The following is a 17,545-nucleotide window of genomic DNA, read 5'->3' as shown; positions in this document are numbered from 1 at the left end:
CAGGCTTTAAAATGTGTGTTTCTGGCTGTGTGCAAGTGCCCATAAAGCTTTGAAAAGCCCAGATCCTTTGGGGGGGGGGGGGGTGGTGAGAAAGGTGTCGCAATGAAAAGCGTCTTCTTTCCAATTGCCACACACTTTTTCCTCAAGCACACCAAGGTGCTAAAATATTCTGTGAAGGTGTGGGTGTGGGAAGAAAAGCATATAACAATAATTGTGATTTTAAAAAATAATTTTGGTAGGATGAAGCAATTTGCAGGCTGGAAAGGCAGATTGCTTTGCCTCTCCACAACCTGTCCAGAGCTACAGTGCCATTAAACTATGGTCAAGATCCTGAATCAGAGACTCTGATGCATAACTTTGCAGTGACAGAGCTATATCACTGACATCAGTGCTAGTGAATTGTGACAAGGCACAACAGGGCACAGGGCAAGATGTCCTGTTGTACAATGGGGGCTTGATTCACATCAGGGCCATTGCACAATGGCCATGCTGTTGGCACTGTTTGCACAACGGTTCTGGAGATATACCTATATCTCTGCTCTTGAGAATACAAGCATTGCACAACATACCAACTCACCTTTATGTGATCATAAATCAGTTTACAATGCCATAAATACCTAACAGGATGCCAAGCCATGTGCATGGGTATGTTGGAGTAAATCAAATTAGACCTCATGTTTTTACTTGGTGCTGAAATGAAGCCACTGTTTGCATCAAACAGGTCTTGAAGTGGAGGTCAACCAATAGCCCTCAGATTATCTCTAGAGATTACTTTATTCCCATTGATTTCTGGGAGGGGAGCGTCAATACTATCAGTACATAGCTCAGGTCTAGGTTATCTGAAGGACTGCATTTTCCCATATGAACCTGTCCACCTCCTAAGATCTTTAGGAAAGGCCCTTCTCTCCAACCCAAAAACTTCATGGGTACATCTGCTAAGAACAAGGTGATAGGGCCTTCCCTGTGGCTGCTCACAGGCTCTGGAACTGCAGGTAACATATCTTCCTTTTTAACAGGCCTTTGAGAACTAACTGCTGATCAGAAAATGTTTGCAATAGCTTACTGTACTGTCTGTATTTGTTATTGTTCCTGTTTTCTTGTTGATGTGTTTTTAAACTACTTTTGATTCCACCTAACTTTTCTACATCTTAATGACATGGAATTTTATCTCTGCTTGTTGTCACTTTATGAGCCACTTTGAATCCCAGGACTGGGCAAAAAGTGATAAAAGGGGATAGGAGGAAAAAGAGGGGAGCATACCCTCCAAGCATCCCAATGAGGCAGGAATAGTCTCACTTAATCCTCTGCCATCCCACTTTTTCAGCTGCTTTTAAAATGTCCCGATTTCTCTCTCCTCCTCCCACTTTGACCCTTTTGTCCTCAGCTTACTTCAATTGTTGCAAACCGAGTTCAAAGTGCAATTAATTAACTTGTTAGTGGCAAGAGAAGGGTGGAATCTTCTTCTTCCCTATAGACTCAGGCAAAAGCAAATGGCTGCAGCCTCTCCTAGCTTGTGTGTCCTTCCTCATCAATAACTTTTGCCATCTTGACTATCTAATGTTGCTTGGCTATGTATGTCCTGGTTTTTGTCTGTAAGACATTGTAGCACCAGGGAAGAGGAGGTAGTACTATAGTAGCAGTGGTAGTAGATGTTGTTACTTAAAGGGCATTCCCTACCCCTCTCTCTTTTCTTTTCTATTGTTTCTCTCCCTTTAATGCCACCCAGCACAGAGACTCATCAGCACTTTTCTTTGCAAAGGAGATGAAATGATGGGAACAGCTTGGCACACAGAAGTGCAGAACCCAAAACGAAAGTGGTGGCAACTTTGCTTGGATGTGTGATCTTCCAAATTATCAGTTTCAAAGCCTTTTATTCATTCACACAATAACACTTTACATTAAAAGGTGCTTTTACCCTGGACCATCTCTGGAGGTGGCCCAGAGTGAAAACACTTTACAACCCTTTAAAAGGAGCTTAAATCAACAGCAGGTGTAAATGTTCACTGGCTTTATAACCCTTTAAATAGGTTATAGTCTTATATCGGCCAGTGAGCCATGCTGGAGGGGGCCTCTGGGAAGAGTTCCCTGTCTTTCTGAACAAATTCATCAGTGTGGGCTAGGGATACTGGATGCCAGGATTTTATATACAGTCAAAGAGGTAATCTGGATAACTATAGGTGCAATTCAAAGAGCTATTTTCAAAACAACTTATAAGAAGAGTTTATAAGCTGCCTTGGGTCCCATGTCAGCAGAAAGGTGGGAAATTAATGGCTAGCAGTGACAGAACAGAACAAAGAGCCATCTCATCCAGGATCTGCTTCCCACAGTTTCTCAGAGAGATGGCTCTGAATATTCCTCTATCACATACCTTCCAACCATCCTGATTTGACAGAGACAGTCCTGAATAATCCTGTCATCCTATTTTTTCAGCTGCTTTTAACATATCCCAGGCCTGTTACAGACAGCCAAAATAAAGCTGCTTCGAGTCACAGTGGAGGTATGGTGTTTCAATGATGCATGCGTCCTAAGAGTCCAGAAATCGCACCAAAGCCACGCTCCAGCCCTAAGGACTGGAGCGTGGCTTTGGTGTGGCTTCTGGACTCTTGCATCATTGAAACACCATACATCCACTGTGACTCGAAGCAGCTTTATTTTGGCTGTCTGTAACAGGCCCCAGTTTCTGTCCCCTCTTCTCACTTTGTTCTCCACTTATTTCAATTGATGCAAATTGAGTTCAAAGTGCAAAAGCAGCTTGCACTCAACTCAGCAGCAGAGCAGAAGGAGAAAAGGGGTATAACCCTACCCTTCCCAGTAGGCTGAGGAAAAAGCAAGATCCTGTAGTCTCTCCTAGCTTGTGTTTTCAACCTCATAAACAACACTCTGATATTGCTTGGCCACATGAATTCTCATCAATGAAAAGGAAAAGGGAAAACGATGTGCAAATTTTGCACAGAATTTGACCTGAACTGCAAAGATTTTTACCAGTCCAGGATTCAAAGTTTTACCAGTCCAGGGCATCAAAGTTTCTCAACACTCAAAAACATGTTCTTCGTTATTATCTTTTAAATATGCTTTCCAGCACTCATCGTTGCTCATTTAGCTGAGATTCTATGGATTTTCCTTGGAATTCCCCTGGAATTCTGTCTAGGGAGGAGTAACCAAATTCACTTTGACCTTTCCTCTAACCAAGAGAAAATTCTTCAGCTGCCTAAGTGTTTGTCGGGCTGGAAGTTTGTGTGGCATGATTCATTGGGTGCCTACTAGATCTGATTAAGTGAAAAGGAAACTTGTACAAGTTTCTAAGTGCTGCAGTATTTTCTGATAAATTGGATGTGGAGCACCATCTAATTATACATTATGTATGGCAGAGAGGATAAGGGAAGAAGGATGTGAGGGCGCCTCGGCCCTATATGCTATGAATAGATTAGAGTCGTCTGTTATAAGTCCATTAAAAATTGAGTGCACGGTAATGCAGAGCTATTCTGAGTGCAGATAAATTTTAGAAAAGGTTAAGTGCAATACATTTGATTGCTGACAACAGTACTCCTAATTTGAACATGGAATGGAGGCAATGACTTCAACGAGATGTTGCAAATGATTGGAAATAAGACGACTGTAATTCTTGGAACTTTTTAAATTATTGATTGGTTAAGTAAATCATCCGTTAAATGGCAATCTAATTTGAAAGGTATACATGGAATCAAATTAACAAGTGAACCTAATTAGGCTCAGGAGTGAACGCCACTGAACTCCCCATGATTGGTTTATCCATACACAGATTGGGAAGCAGGAGCTATGCCATGGTCCCTTTGGAGATAATCAGGCCAGTATTCTCCGTTAGCAGAGCTGAAGTGACCATGCTTGAGACAAGTGACAACGGTCAGGGGAAAACTGTTAACTACAATTTCAGGACCTTGCATGGGTTGGAGAGCAGCTGTCGAAAATGTAGAGTCCACCACACTTCAAAAACTGAGTTCTTGCTTTTACAGATTCTATACCAAATACCCTGAAGGCATCAGATCCTGTCTCGTCTTGGAAGATAAGCAGGGTCAGCCCTGGTTAGTACTTGGATAATGTCCAGTAGTATTTGGATTATGTTTTTATGTGAGGGTGGGGGATTTGGGGGGATTTTGGAATTTTTAATCTCTTTTAATTGCACTGTATTTTACTGCTGGAATCCGCTTGGAATCCCCGAGATTAAGAGGAATAATAATAATAATAATAATAATAATAATAATAATAATAAGTGACTGCCAACAAATACCAGGTGCTGTAGGCACCAGAGAAAGGAAGTGGTGAAACCACCTCTGAGTATAGCTTGCCTAAGAAAATCCTATAAAATTCATAGATCACTTTAAGTCACCAAGGGAACATATATATAAATATCACAACAGTAAGAAGAGGAGGAGGAGGAGCAGAAAGCAGATATGTGTAGCTAAAACAGCTTCAAAGGTAACCTCCTCTTGGACTTCACCTTGAAGTCCATCCTCACTTGACAAGTTTAACATTTTGCTCTGCAGCATTTGGGAACGCTCTCTTTATGGCATGCCATCCCATGATGTAGAAATGAGCATTTTATCTCATGTGCATGAAAAGTGTTTCAGGAAAAAAGGCTCAACCTTAAAGAAATCTGACGCTGGAAATTCCTTTCAAGGTGATAAAATAATCAGTGATGTCTTGGGTCAGAAAGGAGTGAACTCCAAAAGATCCTACTTCCTTTGTGTTGTCTGGCTTTGCTGCCTCCTAGTGCCAGGAGAAGCCACAGGACAGGTCTCTGGGATGCTTTTGGCAATGTGTTCCTCCTTTCTTGTCACTAGGAGTATACAACCTATCTCTTGAATCTATTATTCTTTCTTAGTTTGGGCTCCTAGTCCTTTATACATTTAATTCTCCAACACTAAAAAAAGAGAAAATTGCCTGGCCATTTTTTATCTGGTGAAGCCAATATGAAGTAATTTGTGAGTGTGCTGAACTGCTTTTGTGAAGCCTTCACCAACTGAACTGTAAACCTTTGTAAACAACCTTGTTGTCCATCACAAAGCATATATAAGAAAGCATTAGGTCACTGGGTATTTTATAAGGAAACATGAATAACAATGCACCATTACTTATTGCAGAAAATTTCCTATTACAAGTTGAATCTCCTTTATCCAGAATTGCGAAATCGGAAATATTCCAAAATCCAAAATTGTCCACTTAGGAGGCTAAGATAGTGACACCTTTGCATTCTGATGGTTCAGTGTACACAAACTTTGTTTCATGCACAAAAGTATTAAAATATATTGTGTATTAAATATACTGTGTATAGAAGGACCTTCAAGCTATGTGTTTAAGGTGTATATGAAACATAAATGAATTTCATGTTTAGACATGGGTCCCATCTCCAAGATATCTCATTATGTACATGCAAATATTCCAAAATCTGAAAAAGTATGAAATCCATAACATGCCAATGTTTTAATTTTTTTTCTTTTCCTAAATCTTGAAAAGGTTTTGTGGAATGAAGATGTGGTATCCGACTGTTGACTGTGCCAATGTTTTATAATTCTTGACTATGCCAATGTCTTATAATAATGTGTAAATTTTGTGATGCTATGGGGGATGGGATTGTGGGCATTCTCCCCTCCTATTTGGCTATATAGAAGATATACATCTCAGTTCGGAGTAAAATGTAGATATATTTATGCTACGGCAGTACACCTGATGTTACATGTTTTGTATTTTTGCCATATTTTGGTGCTGGCCATGTGCCGTAATAAATTCATTCAAATTCAAGTATGAAATCCATAACAGTTCTGGTCCCAATAATTTTGTATAAGGGAGACACAACCTGCATATTGATAGATAAAGTAAGGATATATTTTGTGCTGTTGCTTTATGTCTGTTTCTCTCTGCATCCCTGATGAGTGCTAAGGATGTCCAAGGCACTTACTGCCACACTTGCTTCCTTGTAAGGAGAGAGCTTCGGAGACTTCTGTTTTTTGTATGTATCCTTTTATGACTGTACATGTTGAGTCTAAACAGCAGGGCAGCATCCTGACAGGGATAATCTGTAATGCAGTGTCCATTCCTGGGGGGAAAACCCAGCATGTGCTAGTGTGTTCTTCTCCCCTGCTTCATGTATTTCTCCCTTGGCCAGTACCAGAACTTTGATTTCTGTCCTTTCCTGGCTATGTACAACCCAAAGATGTTTTTTTTCCCTCTCTCTCTACTCCTTTTCTAGGCATGTGGTGTACATCATAGTATCCAACAGCCATCTGTGCTGATCAAAGAAGTCTCACCTAGCCATCCAAAGTCATGGAGCCTTTCATTAAATAATCAGCTATCTCCAGAGTGCTCATCTGCAAGTCATCTAGTTAGAGAAAATGCAGTCACTTGTTCATTTGGTGCAGTATAGTAAGTGTAGCATTTCAATTACGCTATTGATTTATCCTGAGATTGCTTGATTTTTTTTAAAAAAAGGAAATGTAAAGTTGTAATCCAGCTAGCAATGACTGGAACTTGTTATAATCCAAGAGTAGTATTGAAACAGGTGGACAGAATTCCTTAATTGCTACAGACAATAGGATCTAAGCTTAGGGGCTGTACAAACAGTCCATAAGGGGTGGCTCTATGCCGCTCCTCGAAGCGCTGGGTTGGGGATGTGGCAACTGCACACCATGACCCCAATCCAGTACAAAAAGGAGACGAGAAACGTGGCTCCTATTTGTGCCACTACTGGAGTGCCACAAGTGCCATGGCATGACATTATGATGCCCCTTTTGCGCAGCCCTGTTTGTACATGAGTGATATCATCATGGCACCTGCTGTCTAGTGGGGCATGTGCCAAGATGGTGCTCGGGTGCCAGCACAAGGGTTTTGAGTGTGTAAACGCTCAGCTCTCGCTGAACCCCAGTTTGGGTCCAGGCCGGCACAAAGTGCTGGTCTGTACACCCTCTTAGTCTGCTTTCAATAGTTACATAAAGATGAATGAGATTTGTTTGACATTATTAACTTGCCTCTTTGATTTCAGTGTGATGGTCTCAAACATGACTATGCCTGCCTCCAACCCACTGTCATCTATCGATTTGATCAAAAAAATACTAATAATATATTTAAAGAAAGAACGTTTGGAGAGTACAGTGAGCCCATTGTATCAGCACACTTGCTATCCATAGTTTGGAGCATCCATGGATAACCCTCCCCCATATAAGTAAATGGCGGTGTGTGTACACAACCACACCAATGTGGATGTACACATGTCACCACTCACAGACGTATATGTACCAAAGAGTGCACAATATTTTGTATCAATGGGGGGAGGAACCAAACCTCTGCTGATACAGATGGCCAACTGTACTTCTTGACCTCTTGATACTTAAGTAGTAAAGGAGGAGAAAGTGGGAGAAGGAAGATAATCATCATCATCATCATCATCATCATCATCACCACCACCACCACCACCACTGTCCTGAAAAGGTTATCAGAAAAGGTGACATTAAAATCCTATAGGACGTTAAGATTCAAACTGATAACTAGAACATAATGTAGCACAGTGGTCTCCAAACTGTGCTCTTTAAAGAATTTTGGACTTCAGCTCCCAAAATCCCAGACTATTGGCCAGCATGGCTGAGGCTTCTGGGAGACCACTAGCAGACATAATTGTGATTGAGTAAAAGGAAGCTTGGATTATAGAGATGGCAATCCCAGGGGACACCAATACTGCAGGCAAATAGAGAAGGCAGAGATCATCTGCCGGCCTGAGAGGGAGTTCGCCAGGCAAGTCCAGCTCCATCAGGACTAGCCTGGAAGAAGGAAGAGCCCTCCCTCCAATCCATCTGCCTTGGTCCAGGCCTTAGAGGGAGAGAAGAACCACTGGACCTCATCCCCTTTCCCTCCAGCATTCCCTTCTCCTTTTGTTTCGTGTCTTTTAGATTGTAAGCCTGAGGGCAGGGAACTGTCTGATTAAAAATAATATTGTAAGCCGCCCTGAGAGCCATTAGGGCTGAAGGGCGGGATATAAATACCTAAATAAGATTGAGACCTACAAACTGAAATTCAGCACCGTTGGGGAGGGAGAAATAATTCTGGGATAAATGTACTGGGATCAATTCTAAATGGAATGACAAACCACCTGAAGGAAATTGCCATGTATAGGAAGGATCGCAGTAGCACAATTGCAAAAAAGAAAGGAAAGAAAAGCTAATTATGTTCATTGTAATGTGCTGCATTATCCAAAGGACTCCTTCCTGATTTCTTGATTCTTGGACAAAATCGAAATCACTGATGTTTCAAAACTCCAATCAGTAACACCTGGTAGACTGTTAAACTGATGATAATGATAATAGTAATACATTCAGTTGGACTGACAGAACGTATCATGAAATCACCACAGGTAGGCTCATGCTAGTACATGTTAGAAAAGTGATGCTACTTGGAATTTGCCACATTATTCAGCCATATAGCATGGATTCCTAGATTTTTTGATAGTATTCAAATCTTCGATGGGCCAGTTAGTCACACCCAGTAGACTGTGAAACTGAGATGATAATAATACAAGAATGCTACATTTACCTTTCACTTTATATCACCATACCATAAAATGATGGAGAAACAAGTTTTCACAGCCTGTGTCAGGGTTTTGAAGCTTTTTATTGGAGGCTAGTGAGACACAAATTGGACTGAGGAGTATTTGCACCAGTTTTGGTACACATATGCATCCATACATTTGCATGTTATGGGAGGAAACTTGCAGGAAGTGGAGGAGAGTGAGAAATGGGAAAACCTGCCGACATTATTTTGGCACAGCGGGGGAAGGCAGGATGAAAGACCCACAAATGAATTCATTGTGACAACCTTTGTGAAGAGTCTTAACATTTGATCTTTAAAGATTTCATAATTCTTTTGATAGATTGAAGATTAACTGAGCAGGGAGGCCACAGAAAGTTAACTTCTCCTCCTCCTCGGTTCCAGCAAAAATGCTAAATGAAATTAAAGCAAGCAGAATCTGGGCATAAAGTGCCTCTCTGCACACACACACACACACCCTTCAGACTACAAACACACTCAACAGGGTTTCCTTGGTGTGTATTAAGTTACATTCAGAGCATGAAACAAGCACTAGTTAATGTATGGGATTCAAAGGAGTCCCCTCTCTACATGGCTCTTCCCTTGACAAACCCACTCCCCCGTGCCAAATCAAATCCATTTATTTCTCTTTGAGACATGAGTGTTAATGAACCTAATATGAATTACCTGTTGCTTGGAGGTCAGAAAATTGCCATACCAGCTTGGGGGGGGGAGCAATGGAAAGGGATTCATCAATTTCACCTTTTCATATGACCTTACCGAATTTTGCACTTTGGAAGCCAATGCACTATGAGCCAATGAAACTCTTGTGAAATCCATACTTTTCCAAATTTCGCGAGGGATTTGTAATGGTGGAAACATGCACCAGCAAATCTCTATACTCACGGGAAAATATTTGTAAAATGCATTCTGTTAAGAGGAATAATAAAAAAAGGTTTACCAAAAGAAAAGAAAAGGGTATAGTAGTCAAAATTGCATACAAATATGCAAGCATATTAGTGACCCAAAACCAGGATGGCCTCCTGCTAGTCGCATATGCAGGAATAATTGACAGGTGAAATTTCAGTTCAATTCACTTTTGAAACAGAAATTACCAAAATTCACAAATTCCAAACAAAAGCAATAGCACAAACAGTTACAAATTCATTTATACCTACCCATAAAACTCTAGCTGTCATGATATTCATGCCCAATCAGTGAGTGAAGTCCTAGCAAGCATCTAATACATATGTATCAAAAATTCATGTAGAGTTTATCCTGATTATAAAATTTGGCATTCCTTTGCAGAGACATTTAGGTAGCCTTGTAAAACTGTCCTAACCTTGGAAAGTCTAGGGTTTTTTTCTAATCTAGCTGCTTCTTGCTGTTGAAAATTCATGAAGGAACCCTCGTCACAACCAACCAAAAGCTGCCTTAAATATTTAGATGGGTAACAGCTGCAGAGTGAGTTAAGAAGAAGCCTAGGGACAAGAATTATAATAATTTCCTCATCAAATACTGAACAGCTCCCCATCTGAGAAAACTCCACAGTTCTACAGAATGATCTAAGAGAACCCATCTGGACCAGACCTGGGCAGGAAATGCAGTGTCTATAGATACTTTTTAAAGTTGTTCCCCACATAATGAAGATTAATTAGACTACTCCACCTATCAAAAGTCAGACCTACTTCCAAGAACTCAGGTTTCCTCCAGCTGCCACAGGGATGGCCACTGGAAAGGAGAGTAAAGAACTATTGAAAAATGATGTAATTGAGCTGGAAATGCCGGAAACGTAGAGTGCTTTACACGCCGAAAAGCAGTTTCCTTTCCAAGACTCTGTCACACTTGCATGTTAACCAAGAAATGGAATTGAGAATGAGTCAGTGAAGAAAGTAGGGTTCAGTTCTCTGTGGCTCCAGCCTAGAGCTAAACCATACATTAGATAGGATACCTGTGATCAGGAGTAATTTCACAACACATAGACCACAGAATAGGTTGGGGTCAGAGAGGTTGGGGAGACCTTCAGACTAGGCTAGGAGCCCTCTGCTCAATATTATCTAGAAACATTGGACTTCCAAGACTCCTATGTAGTTGAACGTCCTCAGGAATTATCAATCAGATGTGGACTCTGTGATCAAACACTATGAAATATTAAGGCAGTGGTTGTTGTTCAGCTCTCCCAGGAATAATAAAGCCTGCCTTCAAGCTTTCCTATGGACACTTACTTGGGATTAAGCTACACTGAATGCATGGAGGACCCTCTTGTATACACATTGTGCTTGCAAGAATTTTCATGTCGAAGGGTGTTTCAGTGATAATGGATTGGAAAAAGTAATTTCCATCCCTCTGCAAGTAGGCAAAATTAATAACACCCAGCCTGCTATTGTTGAGTTCTTCTGCCTTAAACACACACACACACTGGACGATTCTGGAAGATGTAGTCCAAGAGCAGTTTTTCCAAGCTCTGGTAATACTTTTATTGTGGCCAACCAACATTTCACAGGAGAGTAGAAGCTTTCAAGTTCTCCATAGCTTTGGCGTTTGGGGGATTTTGACATTTTGTTCCCTTTGGGGACATCTTTGTTGATCCTATTAAAAGTGTACTCCAACTCTGCTTTAGTTCTGGTTAAACACACTAGCCAATGGACCCAAGTAAGGCTGTATGACGGTTTCCAATTTCGATATCCAAGTTTGTTTCAAGTCTGTTCTATAATCAGATTGTCACTTCCACACACTTGGGTTGGATATATTATTCACAATTATTCATTATCAGGTCCAAATACAGGTTTCTTACTAGTTAGGAACCTCTCTCGGGAAGACAAGCAAGAAGGTTGTACAATTTCTTCCTGGCATTCAATATTGTGAAGTGTTGTGCAGGAATTATTCTGCAGGGGAAAAACCACACACACATTGTTTTGCATTAAAAATGTTTTCTGTTGAGAAATTGGGTTTTCTGCAAAGGACACCTGTTTTCTATGCAGAAAAATGGGTTTCCTAGACAGGAAATCTGGGTTTTGCACAGAAAATGAGTTTTCTGCACTGGAAACATATTTTCTCCATGGAAAATGGTGCTTTTGTACAAGAAAACATATATTTCCCCCTTCAGAATAATTCCTGCACAATACTCCCATATATTTGAATACAAGGGGAATATTCTAGGCGATATTTGTTTTCTTCCACAATAGGGAGAAAGGTGCTTTATTTTTCCTTGCATGTAAGGATGAAATAGTTAAGGATTTACATCACATACATACACACATATTCGTTTTGATTTCTCAACCATCAAAAGTTGTTAGGATAAAATATAAGATACTGTCCTGTTCTGAATAACTTGGAGGAACTATGGAATAAAAATCTAATTAAATGAATAAATAAGCAAGTTTTGTTGGCTGTGCAGCAATATAAAACCTTTGGGTAGAAGTCATAGGGCGTATCCAAGAAAAATGTTTGAAACACGATTTCTGTTCCAACACAGTTCTTTTGGACTGGAGAAAAGTGCCATTGATTTTGTGAACTGAACATCCAAACCCAAGTCAAAGACCAACATTTTACGTTTTCTTTCTGCTGCGTGTGAAATGTTTTTTTTCTGTTTCAGCTTTCTAGGAAGCCATAAATCACACATAAACAGTATCAAGTATTGTTAATAGAAGCTGGCGGTGACCCAGTGCCACATAACACCATTAGCAATGATATTACCTTTTGTATGGCTCATTTACTGGATAGGGAAGCAAAGTGTGTGATGCAGAGACGTGAAATCATTTTCAACTGCTTGTAAACACAAGGCTGGCAGATATTTATGGGTGCAGGAAAAGCTGTGTTGTCTAGCATGGCAATTTTCACCCATCCATACTAAGGCAGAACCTAAGAAAGGAAACTTTGTAAAGTTGCACAGTGATGAGATAAATAACTAAGGCGCCTTACAGACAGGCCTAAGGGCGCCGTCGTTGCACCAGGAATACGCACGAGGGGCGGTGCTTCTGGACGCGCCTTGCCCCTCGCGCGTATTTTGGGCGGTCTGTAACGGGCCTAAGTTTACTTGGGAGGATTGTATTTTTCTGAAATCTAAGTTTTCTTTCACACCACATAATTATGACATTTTGATACCACTGGAACTGTCATGGCTCCATCCTACAGAATCCTGGGATGTGTAACTTCTTTCTAGTCCTTCACCAAACTTTGGATTGCAAGTTGTACTCTTAAAAAAAGAGTTTTTGATAGATTATGTCCCCATTAAGGAAGGGAAAACCCCAGGACAGGGATCAAGAACAGTGGTGGCCTTGATTCAGGACCAGGAGCCTTGGCTAGCAACTGCTTGAGGATGGTAGCCACTCCTGGGTTTTGGCCTTCCAGGATGGGACTATGCCTTAGGAAGGAACATCAAAGTGGAAATGAATAAAAGAGATGAGGGACAGGAAATGAGAAAGCCTATCCTCCAACATTTCACAGATGAAAACTGGGACACATGTGGCTACACAACCCCAGAATATGGTTAGGGTGGCAAATGTTATTAATGAGAAGAAAAAAACCCACACAAGTTGGGAGAGGCTGCAGCAGTTTGTTTTTGCCTGAGCCTAGTGGGAAGGGCAAAATTCTGCTCTCTCCTCTCTTTTCCTCCCTACTGAGTTCAATGAGTACAAACTATTCCATCAACAGAAGTAAGATGAGGACAAAGGAAGGGCACATTGGAAAAAGAGAGAAAAAGTGGGACATTTGAAAAGCAGTCTGAAAAAATGGGGTGACAGAGGATTAATCATGACTGTCCCTGCCAAGCTAGGATAGTTAGAAAGAGTTGCTTTCTGAATCTCCTATGCTTCCCCATTCATCTTTTAGCCTCCTCTTTTAAAAGCATTTTAAAAGCAACTGAAAAGGTAGGAGGAAAAAGGATTGATCAGGACTGTCCTTTCCAAATCAGGACAGTTGGAGGATATGAGAAGGCCTGGGAAAGGAAGGAAGATATTGGGGTGGGAACACAGGTGTACCATTCCAGCATCTGCCGAGCAGATAGACATGATAAATCATGTCTATTATACTGAATTGCGGAGGGAGGGGACAAAACCTCTCAACACCCTGGCTGATGACATTTAGTCTTTTCTGTTTTATTCATTTTTAGTTGTAGCCTCAGTTGAGTTTTGGCTCCTTGCCCCCCTATTCCCCTTTCAGCTGTGGTGTTCCTCAAAAAGAGTGTCAAAGGAGAAAAAAAGCCCAAGCGAGGATACAAGTGTATCAAATCCCCTCTTAAGCCCTAAACCACTCAGAGGCATGTGTAGTGCCGTAAAAGTTAATGGAAGTAAACACAGGTGCTCAGAGTCGCAGGCTTTCTTAAGTGCTCTTCTGGATCTTAGCCATTTCAAAGAAAGGCACATACTAGACATCTTACCGCAGCTCTGCTTCTCACCTGGGCAAATCCTTTAGTTACTGGAGAGGTAAAATTTATGTGGGAGAGAGGAACAGAAAGCCTGCTAATTTCTCTGCTGGATTTACATTATACATTGTGTGATGACTTCCTTCTCATCCTTCTTCTTAGTACAGTACAATCGAGGCTATACCGCGTGAGGTCAAGTTCAATGGCATGGACACTCCTAACTTTGTTATTCAACGATATATCTTTACACTTGAGGATCTTGTCTCGTTCCTGCATAGCTGCCCTTCCAAGTCCTAGTCGTCTTTGATTTCTTGACTGCAGTCTCCACTCTGATTGAGGATTGAGCCCAAGTATGGAAAGTCCTGACCTATTTCAATTTCTTCATTGGCCCTATACAGACAGGCCCAAATAAAGCTGCTTCGAGTCACTTTGGAAGTATGGTGTTTCAATGATGCATGCGTCCTAAGAGTCTGGAAGCTGCACCAAAGCTGCACTCCAGTCCTTAGGACTGGAGTGTGGCTTTGGTGCCACTTCTGGACTCTTAGGACGCATGTATCATTGAAACACCATACCTCCAAAGTGACTCGAAGCAGCTTTATTTGGGCCTGTCTGTATCAGGCCATTGTCTACTTTAAAATTACATAGATCATCTGTGGCCATAGTTTTTGCTATATTGATGTTCAGCTGTAAACCTGCCTTTGTGCTTTCTGCCTTCACCTTCTTCAATAATCTTTCCATATCGCTGATATTTTCTGCTAGTATTATGGTGCAATCTGCATATCTTAGATGGCTGATGTTTCCTCCTCCAGTTTTCACGCCAGTTTTGGAAGGATAGGTTTCAGAAGCGTGAATAGTTCCATCAAATAAAAACCTGGAGTGGATTCACCATTCCACTGACATGAAAATAGAGATGACTTAGAGGGGGCAAAGAAAGTCAGCCTTCATTGCCCTCCATGCCCAGATTCCTGTCATATACACAAACACATTCATACAGTGTGCCCGCGCCATATGCAGGCACACTATATGTGGCTTCCCGCTTACTGGATGCCATGTGGCAATAAAAACAATGGTGCGCATGCCCATACATGGATTTCCCTAAAGGGCCCACTGTATATTATCATCTGGTTGGGACAAGAATGAGTAATCTGCAGTTCCTTTTTTCATTCTCCAGTTAATTTTTAAAAATTCTACATTGCACTTTGTTTTGATGCAGCTAATCTTTCTAGAAATATATTTTGTCCCTTCTGTGTCCCCCAGCCTTGCACACACACACCCTTTTTGGTGCTACCACCAAATCATCCAATCATCCCAGTTTTGACAGGGACAGGCCTGATTCATTTTCTGTCATCCCACTTTTAAAATGTACTTTAGAATGTAAGTGTAATTTGCCTTCAGTTAACTGACTGAGAGGAGAGGAGAGGATAGGGCAGAATCTTGTCCTTCCCAGTAGCCTGAGGCAAAAGCAAACTGCTGCAGCATCTCCTAGCTTGTGTGTTCTTCCTCATTAATAACTTGACCACACTCAGATCCCAGTTTTCATCTGTGAAATGTTGGAAGGCATGCACCACTCTTTGGAAGCCACCAACTGTCAATGTTGGATGTGTTGAAGGGATACCTAAAGGTTCCTATCTATCATGGGGTTTTCTTGGCACGATTTTTACCGAAGGCTGAGAGCTTGTGATTTGTCAAAGTTCACCCAGGTGGTTTTATGGCTAAATTGGGAATTGAACCCTGGTCTCCTGAGTCGTAGTAGTGCTTCCTTTTGTCTACCCTGAGCTGCCTGCCAACCCATTTCATTAGGTGACTAAACTCTAGTACTTTGAATAATGGGAGGGAAAAAAGTCTTCTGTCCCGCACATCACCAACTCCCCCTCCCCGATATACATCATGCATTGATTGCAATGGTTCTGGATTGCACCCTGAGGCCCTTAAGTATGGAAGGGTGGAACCATATTTAACTTTGCACTATTGATCTTTGTTTTCAGAAAACCAGCCTCCCCATAAAAAGTACATTTTTAAACAGCCTTCTTTCAGAGGGAGAGCAGGGGAGAGACTGACACAATGCTTTTATGGACTGCTTTAAAGAATTCCCCTTGAGGTTCCACTCAAAACAATGTGTTAACAGAGGCCAAATTACTTTGTTTTACTAGCAAACAAAATGTTAAATATGTCCTAAGTCAGGTTTCCAGCATGTTCTGTGGAAAGATGAAAGCACTGGGCCTCGGAAAGCACAGGACAAATAGATTAATTTCCAGACGTAAAGCCTTTCAGCGCTGCCCCTTAACAGTGACTAGATTCCTGCCCAAATTGTTTTGTTGCTTTCTTTGTTTTCTTGTTTTGCTTTGCTTTTGTACTTCTTCTCGTATCTCAAGAAGTTTTCTGGTTGGCTTCTGTTTGGACCCAATTCTTCTCTCCTCCCTTTCATGCTCTCCAGGAACCTCACTTTCATGCAAGTTGGCTTCTTGTTCTTAGTGTGTGCTTTCAAGTTATTTCTGACTTACGGAAACCCTAAGGTGAACATTATCACAGGCTTTTCTTGGCAAGATTTGTTCAGCTGAGTCTGAGAGAATGTGACTTGCCCAAGGCCATCCATGGCTAGGTAGGGATTTTAACTCCAGCCTCCAGATTCATAGTCCAACACTCAAACCACTACACCATATTGGTGCAGTACTATAAAGGCAGTGCCTTCCTATTATCTTCTTTAAGGTTCTTAGCTTAATTAATTATGCGGCTTTTAACTAATCAATTGGCCAATGAAATAGTAAAATGTATGCATTGCAAAATGTCCGTAAAGATGTCATCTGGAGAGTTTTAGAGGAAAGGGGTGTGTAGGATACTTTTTAAAGCTGCCAATGACTGCTATTTCCTCAAAGACAAATATTTGGAATGCTCCCCACTATGAAAGAATAGTACATATTCCCGTGCACTTTCAACTGATGAACAGTTTCCACGTGGACCACATAACTGATAGCGTTAGCAACCTTTGCATGGATACACTGACTAATTGCTAGTTTGCATTGTGGAAAATTCATCTTTCTATGTTTTGTCTATGTGCTAGATGAGGTAACACTCCCCTTGAAATCTCAGGTTTGCACCTTGATTTACTCCTGGATGTGGATTTGAACCTGGATGCTCAGGTTTCGGCAGTGGCCAAAAGTGCAATTGCACAGCTAAACCTAGTGCACTAGCTGTGCCTGTTCCTTTAGATGTCAGATCTGACAATGCTGTTACGTATGCCTTGATTACATCCCAGTTTGGACTACTGTAATGCGCTCTCCATGGGATTGCCTTCAGAAACTATTTAGAAACTTCAGCAAGTCCAAAATGCTGTAGCAAGGCTATTGAACAGGGCTGGTTATGGGAATCATGTGGCTCCCCTGCTGAAGCAACTTCACTGGCTATTGGTCCATTTCTGGGCAGCATTCCAAGGGCTGTTTTTTACCTTTAAAGCCCTATATGGCTTGGATCCAGACTATTTGAAAGACCACTCTGGAGACCATGGTTTGAACCCCTGCTAGAGCACAAAACCTCACTTTGTTGGGACTTCCAAAAATCAACAGATGATACCATGGGATTCATTTCTTTCTCACCAAGTCTGGTAGAGGTGAAAGAGAAACTGAACATAGCCTCCATAAT

This window comes from Sceloporus occidentalis, unplaced genomic scaffold (assembly GCF_023333645.1).
Source record: "Sceloporus occidentalis isolate IW3139 unplaced genomic scaffold, rSceOcc1.0.p SCAF_9, whole genome shotgun sequence".
NCBI lineage: Eukaryota > Metazoa > Chordata > Lepidosauria > Squamata > Phrynosomatidae > Sceloporus > Sceloporus occidentalis.
Note: the sequence above shows the minus strand (reverse complement) of the source record.